Genomic DNA, 11,330 nt, shown 5'->3' on the forward strand with positions numbered 1-11,330 from the left:
ATAATATTAATATGCATATGTGGATAAAATTATTGCAGAAAATAAACTTATAATTTATAAGATTATTTTTTAAAACAGAATCAAATAGATAGTGTTTTTATTTAAAAGCAGGTTTTTTGCATGGATGTAATTTTATTTAATATGCTGATTATTACTATTTCATTAATCAAACTATCGTAAAATTATTATTATTATTATTTAATATTATTATTATTGTTATTATTGTTAATATTATTATTATTGTTTATTTTTTGTTTTATGTATATGCCTAGGCCTAAATAATATATACGGTATTGTATACATTTAATAATTTAATTAGAAATAAATATTTAAACTAATTGTTAAACAAATATAATATAATGTTAACAATAATATAGCCTAAGCTAGACCTAATCAATTATTGATATAATAAAAGGCAAATATTTGGAACATAATTAATACAACACCTTCATGACAGTCCATCCCTCCAAATCTTGTTTTAATAAATAACTGAATTCACTTCAATGATATATTTTGATCTTCATTTATTATTATTATTATTATCATTTACTTTTTATTATTATTTATTTATTATTATCTGTATTATTATTATTATTATTATTATTATTATTATTATTATTATTATTATTATTATTATTATTATTATTATTATTATTATGTCTTTGCCATTAACATTATCATTGTTTCTCTTTAAGGCGTCGTGTATAGGGACATGTTTCTTTTAGCCTAACCAGTCCCATTACCGTACGTTTTGAGTGAAATAAAATTATGAATTATGAATTATACCAATGTCATCTATTGATAAAAACATCGATTCGATTAATTAACAGCAGCTTTTCGCACTGTGGCAGTGCCGATAGAAAACAGCAACTTTTTGGCACTGCGGCAGTGCCGATAGAAAACGGCAGCTTTTTGGCACTGCGGCAGTGCCGATAGAAAACAGCAGCTTTTTTTGGCACTGCGGCAGTGCCGATAGCCACTACCAGGACTTCTAGAGTATTCTTTGGCAAACAGCATATCAACAAACAGTATAAGGAATTTTTTTTTATTTGATAGGCTACGGTATTTCCGATACGATACTCACATCACTTTCCATTTATTCGAGCTCTGTTTTCACCATTATTTAATTATATAAACAGAGTGCTACACACAAAAATTAATTATATATATATATATATATACATATATATATGTATATATATATATGTTATATACATGCATATTTGAAAATTATATCTAGAAGTTTATTCGATATTATTGCCTTCATATAATTACTTGAATGTGATATTTAATTTATGTCTAGTCTATATAATTTCATTTATGCTAAATTGATCTATATACTTTTCTTAATTTTTCTTTTATTTCTTTTCACTTTCTCCATTATATTCATTTTCTATACTTTTAATTTCATTTCCTTTCCAGTTTTTTCTTTTCCTTTCCGTTTTTTATTTTTCTTTCTTTAATTTTCTTTTCTGTTTCTTTTCCTTTCAAACAGTTACATATGTTTATATATCATTTGAAAATGATAATTAGCCATCTCATAGACATGAGGTCTATTCTATATTAGTGTCTTCACACCATTAATTTGACTATTTGATTTATGTTTACATAATTTCATTTATGCTAAAACTAGCTTTAATAGAGATGATGTTTAATATCTGCATCTATCTCTCTCCCCAGGGAAGATTGGATGATTGTGTAGATTCAAAATCGAAGAGGTTTTAGGTTTTAATTCAAAGAAAATACCACTATGGCACTTGCCACCTAATTTTCTCCTCGGAGTTTTCCACTAGAGGATTTTTTTCCATCCAGCTTTTTTTCCAGGCTATTTCCTGAGGCTGTTTTCCAACTGCTATTTCCCCCGGCTATCTTGTCCCAGTATTTTCCATTGTATTTTTCCTCCTAGTTTTCCAACTAAATGTTTTCATCAGTTTATCTATTGTAAGGCGGAACACATTATTTGTTTATGCTTTTGTTTTTGTTTTGTAAAGTTACATCATAATGTGTGCCGATAATAAAAAGCATTATCCAATCAATTAACTGATTTACTCTTGATTCATTTGAAATACTAATGAAGCCAAAAGACTCATTGTAGAAACGTGATTTTAAAAAGTTTGCTTCCTTATTGCTTCCTTTTTAACATTGAGTACTCTTTTGGACAATAAATAACACACCTATTTCCTAGTCGGTCTATATATCCTGCTTATGTTTTGCTGCATCAGCTAATAATAATCTGACAAGGAGTGGAAATATTATTTCCACCATTAAAATGTCTGGTAGGGGCCATTCTTGTACTATGCCGAACATTTTCCAGTAGTTTTTATTGGGTTAACTCACAAGCTGATGTATATGATATTCAATTGGTGTGATATTTGCTGTAAATATGAATGCATAGGCTAAAATTAATTATTTTGGCGGCCATATTAAATTTCAAGATCCGGCCCTTTTGAAATTTAATATGGTGGTCTTCTGACATAATTTCTGATGGCTGTATAGTAGTCCCTGATATCGAAAATTGGGCAACAGTCTTTGATTGACAGTGGTAGGTACACATGTAGATATGAATATTGACAAAAATATCATTTATTTGGCGGCCATCTTGAAATCCAATAGGGCGGTGTCATCTGACATAATTTCTGATGATTGCATTACACTCCTTGATATTGAAAACATGGGTAATGATCTTCAATTGGCAATGACATGTGCTGTAGATATGAATATATTGGCTTAAAAATCAATTATTTTGGCGGCCATATTGGATTTCAAGATGGCGGCCATTAGGAGGCATTATTTTTTGGGGTCTATTTTTCTTAATGATCTTTAGGTGTCATAGTATCACTATGGGAAGTTTCAAGCTTTCTTCCAGAAGTGCACGATTCTACCTGAAATTCAACCTTAGCCGCTCTACTACCCCGGTTTCAGTCGTCACAGCAAATAATAATTCAATCACAGCATAGTCTATAAGTAGTGAAGATTATTAATATAATTTTGTTGTTATTTTAATATTCACCAAGTCAATATGAATTCAAGATTGACGAAGCTCTATCGGTATTTGCATACAAAATCCACTCGTTTCGAACGGAAATACATTTAATCTAAATCTACTGTATGTAACTGAATTTATTACAGTCTATATACTCAAAATATAACTCCACATTCAAGTGTTGAAAAGGATGAATTAAAACCATGAGGCTACGTAAATGCATGTTTCTGTCTAATGTTTTTCCTGAAAACTATTTCAATCAAAAGAAAACCTTCTAATTACAGGTATCATTCTAATTAAAGACTCCCTTTCAATTAAAGACCACCTTTCTGTGACTGTGACCCAAATGAGCGTTTCTCAGTTATTTTATAATAATAGTAATAATAATAATAATAATAAATATAATAATAATAATAATAAAAATAATTTTATAATTTGACTAAAGCTGCAAAGACCATGAAAACCTGGTCCCAAAAGTTAATTGGAGCGAGACATGTATTATTATTATTATTATTATTATTATTATTATCATTATTATTATTATTATTATTATTATTATTATTATTATTATTATTATTATTATTATTATTATTATGTTATTATTATTATTATTATTATTATTATTATTATTATTATTATTATTATTATTATTTAAAGCAAATGAAAGAATATGAATCAAACCACCATCCAGCTTGTGGCTTAAGTACACGGGAAGCTGAGAAATAATACTGTGGCGTTAGCCCTCCATAACATCCTTGAATAAATATCGGGTTTTAAAAAAAATTTCTATTTTAAAATGAATACCATTATAGGATTCAAAAATTTCATAGGGAAGTCAATAATTCACCTAGTGGAATTTCTATCCGAAAGGTCCATTGATAACCTCGGGTAAGAATGCTCCAAGTATTATTGAAATACTGGCGATGGCGTGTATTGCAATACTTGGCCAAGGAGTATGTATTATAACTTTCGAATTTCTGGCTTTTCTTAATTCCATATGCACGGCACGGTTTGAATGATTCAGTAGTATAATTGCATTTCTAAGGATGCTCGAGGTTTAGTTTTGCATTCAAATAGAATTTATATAGAGTCTAACATAATTAAATTCATGAATAATCTGTATTTCTAGGTAACATGAATGAATTAAACAATACGATATAAATAGGCCAGTAGTAATTGGTAAATGGGAATTCAATCATAAGTAGGTGGCCTACGCATTTTGTTTGGTCGACCCAAACTATATGAATTCAGAATTCAAAATCAATTACAATTTATGGTTTACTAAAACGATAAATTGTGTGAATCACTGTGTGATCAGTACAGCCAGTTATTCTTTAGCTTAGAACATAATAGGCATAGGTCCCTATGAGAAATATCTTCTGGAATCAACATTTATAAAAAAAAATAAATGCAATTTAGAAGTTGTTTATTCCATCATGGTATTTTTTTCATTCAAATGCCGAAACGAAGGATGCAGCCCCCCACCCACCAACCCTACCCGGTCGGAGAGACTCTTTTCCGATTGAAAGTCCGCCTACACACGTACGCTTCCAAATAAATTATTAAAATATTAAATCCAGTTGGCGTAGGTCTACGCAAGTGTGTCCAACTTCGGGAATCCCCTAATATCCCCTGAAGAAAAAAAACCAGACACCAATGGATCAAATGATTGCGTTTCCTGTCTGCTGACTCAGTCGGGAAGAATAATAATAGATCCGTGAAAATTCCCCGGAAAAAGACCTAACAATAATTATGACCAAACTCTTTATCAATGTGGCATTGTCAGAAACACAGAATGTGCTATCCCACCCACTAATCCTATAACAAATGATAAAATAGGCCTAAAAATTCAAAAATGTGAACATGAAATGATTGGAATCTATTCATGATACTTATCCCTATTAATATAATGTTTAAAAGCGACTCTAAATCTCAAAAGTTTAGATGTGTATAAGAGACAGGTGGTAGGTACACATGTAGATATGAATATTGACAAAAATATCATTAATTTGGCGGCCATCTTGAAATCCAATAGTTCGGCGCCATCTGACATAATTTCTGATGATTGCATTACACTCCTTGATATTGAAAACATGGGTAATGATCTTCAATTGGCAATGACATGTGCTGTAGATATGAATATATTGGCTTAAAAATCAATTATTTTGGCGGCCATATTGGATTTCAAGATGGCGGCCATTAGGAGGCCTTATTTTTTGGGGTCTATTTATTTTAATGATCTTCAGCTGTCATAGTATCACTGTGGGAAGTTTCATGCTTTCTTCCAGAAGTGCACGATTCTACCCGAAATTCAACCTTAGCCGCTTTACTACTATATCTTGGAATTTATATCTCTAACACTAACACCGACTCACGACATATAGAAGAGGTTTTAAGAAAAGGTAATACGATCATATATAAAGGAAATTATCTATAAGCAGGACAACTTTAACAGAGTTTATTTTGGTGACTCACTCAATGATAAAATAGGCCTAAACATTCAAAAATGTGAACATGAAATGATTGGAATCTATTCATGATACTTATCCCTATTAATATAATGTTTAAAAGCGACTCTAAATCTCAAAAGTTTTATTCTCGCTTATTGAACTGTGAGGCCTCCCAAAAGTGCCTCAGTTTTACACAAACTGATTGATTGATTCCTATTCCTAATAACACTATTACTTAAAATGCTATTCGACAGTTGTTATCAAAATCAAATAATTAATTGAATCCAATTTTAATGAAGAAGGATTAACTGATAGTGTTAAGGCAGTATTTCAGAGTATCAGATTGTATTAATGTCGGAAGAGGCATGGCACACCGAGTTACTTGTATTTTCATGTGTTTTGCGATGTAGGCCCTATGTGTTATATAGGCCTATGATGTGTTGATACACAGTTGTAGGCCCCTATTTTATCTCTCCGATTCGGAGGTTTTTGAAATTGCCAGCGGTATCAGTTTTTATTCCGAGTTACCAATAGGCCTAGGCCACGGGAATTTTTATTTTGTACGTTCTTTATTTATTTATTCGGATAATAAATCTCGACATCAATCCCAGGGGGAAAACTAGTACAGTTCACAAAAGCAATGCATAGAATACTCCAACACGACATGCAATGAATGGTTCAAAAGCTATCTTAAAAATAGAAAACAATTTGTATACTGCAATAATAGCAAATCAAAATTGAATTCCATTAACATTGGTGTTCCTCAGGGTAGTGTTCTAGGACCTATTCTTTTCCTCTTATTTATTAATGATATTTCACAATCTATCGGAAATGGTATCTGTAGCATTTTTGCTGATGATGTAGTTGTTTACACATCCAGTAACAACGTAACTATAATTAATGATTCATTACAAAATATAATGAACAATGTAAAAAAATGGTATAATGATAATCACCTTACCATTAATACCGATAAAACTAAAATAATGCTTCTCAGAAATAATCAATCTAGGACCATTATTAACACCTTAAATATTGTTCTTGATAACACAAAACTTGAACAAGTTTCCAGCATAAGGTACCTAGGAGTTATAATTGACGACACTCTAAGTTGGAAACAACATGTGCCCAATATTTCTAAAAATGTGGGATTTAAAATTACAATGTTGGGCAAAATGTCAGGGTTTCTTAATAAATCACTATTAGAAACTCTGTACTTAAGTACTATTCAGCCTTATTCTGATTATGCAATAACTATTTGGGGAAATTTGTCCGAACTTAATAAGAAAATTGTTAAAAGACACCAGAGAACGGCGGCTCGTATTATAACGGGTAACTTTGATTATCGAAGTATTAGAGGTGATGATATTATTCATTTTTTGTCCTAGCAATCGTTTGAAGAGAGAAGGGATTTTGCCATTGCGTGTCTTATGTATAAATGTATTCAAGGTCTTGCGCCGCAAAGGCTTTTAAATGAAATTGCATTAGTATGTGATAGGCACACACATGCAACCCGTAGTGGGAACTTACTTCGAGTGGTTACACCTAAATTTAACTCGTATAAAATGAGTTCGAGTCTTAAGGTTGCCGGAGCAAAAATCTGGAATGAATTACCTTCAGATATCACCCACTCACCTTCAATTTATTCTTTCAAAAAGACTTACAAGGCTCACTTCTTCCCCCTTAATTGATTTCTGGCCTTGTCTGATAACTATTTAGTTTTTTCTGGTTTTGAAAAGCCGCACCCCCTTATTTGAGGTGGCGCCGTCAACTTAGCAGTGCACGGTAGGGGAGCCGCAGGCTTATCCTCGGTGGAAGCTACCGGAGCCCAGCAAACTGACGCCGAGGTACCTGCGTGTACACGGTAGTGATGGCGGCGACATCTCAAAAGCGGGGGCGCGCGTGTGCCATTTTCGTGATTTCTGAAGAGGAAATGAAGGAAAAAAAGAATGAAAAAGGAAAGAAAAAAAAAGAGTGGAATTGGGGAGGAAAAGGGGTTCGAAATTATGATTATGATTATTAATGCCTGACTCTGGGTGTGTTTTTTTGTTGTTGTTTATTATTATTGTTCAATTTATTCTTTTCAAAAAGGCTCATGCTCAAGAATTTACTGATCATTTGAATTCATTGGACCCGGACATTAAATTCACAACAGAGGGCGAGGTAAACCGTTCGCTGGCTTTTCTTGATACGCTTACAGTAATACAGAATGATGGTAGTATTAATATCAAAATCTACAGGAAACCGACACACACTGATCAATACCTTAACTTTAACTCTAATCACCCTCTTCAACATAAATTAGGGGTCATCAATACACTTTATTATACCTTGATCCCCTAGCTACGCCACTGGAAAACAATGCACTGTACGTTGTTAACATTGGAAGCGTGAAACCTATTAGGCCACAACATTTTCACAAACTCAAACGTGCACAATTTCCACTATAAACGATTTCGTTTGTATATTAAGTCCCATAAGTGTTCAATATTATCTGCATACATATAGGCCTATTCCTAATTTTCCTAATTTCAAAAAAAATTATACAGTAGTTACTATCAATTGCATTTTATCCTTAACAGTGATACCACAAATACGAACTCCGAGTACTTGACGCCATCTCGCCATGACATCATGACTCGTCATGACATCATGATAATGATAAATTAGGTAAAGTGTCGCAATACTTACACAAAATTGAAATTCAAGAGGAAAAAAGGAAAAACCTTGATTCAATTTAAAAGTACTGTACAAAGAGAATAGAATTGGAGACTGTTTTAAGTTTATCCATGAAGGAACATGTTTTATTATTTGTTTTTCATGGTTCGAATACGTCTCAAGTCAATAGATAATAAATCATTATTTTTATGAATGTTACAGTAGTTTGCAAGAAGCGGGCATGATTATGATTACCAGGATAAATTAAAAAATACTTGAAGCATTATTACTTGTTTTTAATTAGGCCTATATTTGTTGGTTATAAGACCATGTATAATGTTGTATTTTCCATTTTCCCTTAATTCTCCATTTCTTCTATCACGTTTTCATGTAGGAGAAAACATGATTTCCTTCCCTCCTTATCTTCCCCATGGGTATTGAGTGTGGTTGTTCCAATTGGAGTCGATGTTATAAATCAAGATCAAATATAATACAGTAACAGAATTTAGTATAATAAATTTCGCAATTGTCTATCCATTTCATTGGGGTAATTTTGATTAATTAACTAAAATAATCAGTTACTTGTTAATTGGTCGAAGCAGCTTTACAATCGGAGTACAGCAGGTGTAGAAAGTGCGACACGCCATCCAGTTTGTCACGTGACTTGTTTATGTTTAGATTTTTTTTGGACTTTACTTCCGTGTTGAGCTAGCTTTTGACGTGCACTTTACATTGTCGATCAAGCCTGCTTATGCTGTTTCCGTGGCAAGACCTCTCTAGGCCTAGCCTATTTTTGCTTTATGCTTACGAGCTAAAAATACCTTAATTAAAGCTTAAGTTTAATGAAATTACTTCATATGGCTGAAGACATATTTGGAGTTTGAATTGAGGGGTTTTTAAAGGTGAGTAATTTCTTAAGTTATGAAACTGACCACCGTTTTAATTGCGTTAGACTAGCCTACTAGTACTAGGTAGGCTATTGTTGTGATCTTTTTAGCTTGGCTATGCCTAGGGACTAGCCTAGGCCTGGACAGTGAAATGTTTAGATTTTAACTGCATACCCTATCTCAATCAATAAGGGGCCTTAGTGATTTTTTCCTTACCCTACGCCTACAAGTAGGAGATTCATTGCCTTCAGGTGTATACAACAATTCACCACCACTCCAATAATAGTAATTTGAAATTAAACTTGGCAAAATATAAAGCAGCTAGGCCTAAGCCCTAGGCTAAACAAACCTCAAAACATTGATATTTTTAGGCCTAGTATACAAATAACTAGGCCTATGGTAGCACAAAAAAGTACAAAAAATGAAAAACTAACAAACCAATAGCAAAAATGAAAAAAAAATCAATCAATTAAGCACTACAGCATGTTAGAAAAATACAGTATCCACTTCAAAAAAAATATTACGGCAACAGTTTTTACTCAATAAATTTGAAATTTGATAGTTTATGTTTTTATTTTTTTATTAAAAATATTTGTGCTGGTGAGAAAAAATTGAGTTCCACTTACAAGTGCAGCTATAATGTAAAATGTAATGTACTGTATAACTTGGTCTTGGTCCATTTTTTTCAAGTATAGTTTGTTCGGTAGACTAATTTTCATGTAGTCTTCCTAATTTTCAAAAATTAAGCTCATAATACCAAAAAACGGTACAAATATGTGTGTATTTGTGTCAACTCTGTCATAAAATAAATATATAAAAATAAATAAATAAATAATGAAAATAAAATTAATAAAATAATGCAGAAAAAAGGCTACATGTACATCCTGCAGGTAGAAAACAGCGCCGCAAGCAGCTCTACCAATAGATGGATATGTGCACCTAATAAGATGACATTAGGCCAAAAAAAAAAAATTGTTTGTTTGCCCTCCTCCACCCGCCCCTAACTCACTCAAAAAATAGGGGCGGAAAAACAAAAAAAAAAACTTAAAAAAAGTTTTTTTTTTAGCTTTTTCTTAACAAATTAAAAAAATGTGAGTGAATTTACCTTTATATTTTTTGTCAGATGTCCTACAAATTAGTCTAAAGTTGTTGTTTGATATTGCTATACGGTATGACATTGACAAAAAAATAAAACATTAAATACTGTACAAAAGAAAACTATAAAAAAATATATAAATTTAAAAATTAATTTTTCATTGCTTATTTTGTTACACAGAGTTAAAAATGTATGGAATTTGGCACAAATGAATTTCGAAAATTGCAGCATGATGTACGTGGAGGGTAAAGTCTTATACCGGACCTGTTAAAACTAAAATAATCATGGAGAGAATGTGTTGGGTCATTCATTATTTGATGTATGTTTAAAGGGACATGCTTCTCATAAACCGTCGCAATTGATGGAAGGTCATTTTTAATTATTCGATGTGCCATTTTACGAGGTCTTTCTATTTTCTCTCGCCCCCATTTTAAAAAGTAAAAAGAAAAATAAATAGAAAGAAAAAAAAGAAAAAAAAAACAATCCCTCAAAACGCCTCAGAGGTTATTTTCGGGCGTCTACAAAACAAAAATTTTGCGAGGCCCATGACCCCTAGGATGGTGTTATCTCGATCAACCACACTTTGGCCCCCCCCCCCCCCCCCCCCTTCTGACATCTCTGGATCTGGACCCCTGGTTTATTTATAAATTTTCTGTTTATTTTATTGAGCTTCTGTTTCGACACAGATTGAACTGAACTTGCATGATACAATAAAGTATCAGGCTAAAAGTAACAAGTAAAAGTAAAGTAAAACAGGCTAAAAGTACCAGCATAAAGGGCAGTATGAACAGGTGAAAACAACGGCTTAGCCATCCAGCCATCCAGCCGTCTTTTGGACGGCCAACAATTATTTATGACAGCCACAAAATCCAGTACATTTACAGTATTAGAAACAACTTATACTGTAGAAAGATAGGCAAAGTGCGAAATGAACCCCACAGAGTTAATGGCTAACCATTCTTTAGTTACAAAGAGTTTTTCTGATTAGTTTTACCATATAAGGTTAATTATTCAATAGAGTTTTTTTTTTATCCATAGTATAATATTACTGTATATTAACAACTTCCTGTTACCTTCTATTGAACATAAACAAACAACTCTATAGTATGTTATTTATTATCCATATACAGTGATGTATGTATCTATAAGTCTTGATATGGGGACAGATAGAAGGATGCTATGGTGAACTGGGGGCTGAATTATTAAGTGAAGTTGGGGGGGGGGGCTAGCTCACAAAATAAGACTGTCTCTTATAA

General features: G+C 32.2%; 1 protein-coding gene across 1 annotated transcript in view; it reads left to right on the forward strand.

Annotated features, from left to right (window-relative positions):
- The first annotated feature begins 8,779 nt into the window (after positions 1–8,779).
- The window catches only part of LOC117112921 (tyrosine-protein kinase SYK-like), a 30,358-nt gene continuing 27,807 nt past the window's right edge, over positions 8,780–11,330 (forward strand). Inside the window, exon 1 of the mRNA XM_033256136.1 lies at positions 8,780–8,993. The gene's annotated coding sequence lies outside the window, so the exon portion shown is untranslated. The remainder of the gene's footprint in view (positions 8,994–11,330) is intronic.

This window comes from Anneissia japonica, unplaced genomic scaffold (assembly GCF_011630105.1).
Source record: "Anneissia japonica isolate Jap-2015-1 unplaced genomic scaffold, ASM1163010v1 scaffold288031_len342695_cov171, whole genome shotgun sequence".
Classification (NCBI taxonomy): Eukaryota; Metazoa; Echinodermata; class Crinoidea; order Comatulida; family Comatulidae; genus Anneissia; species Anneissia japonica.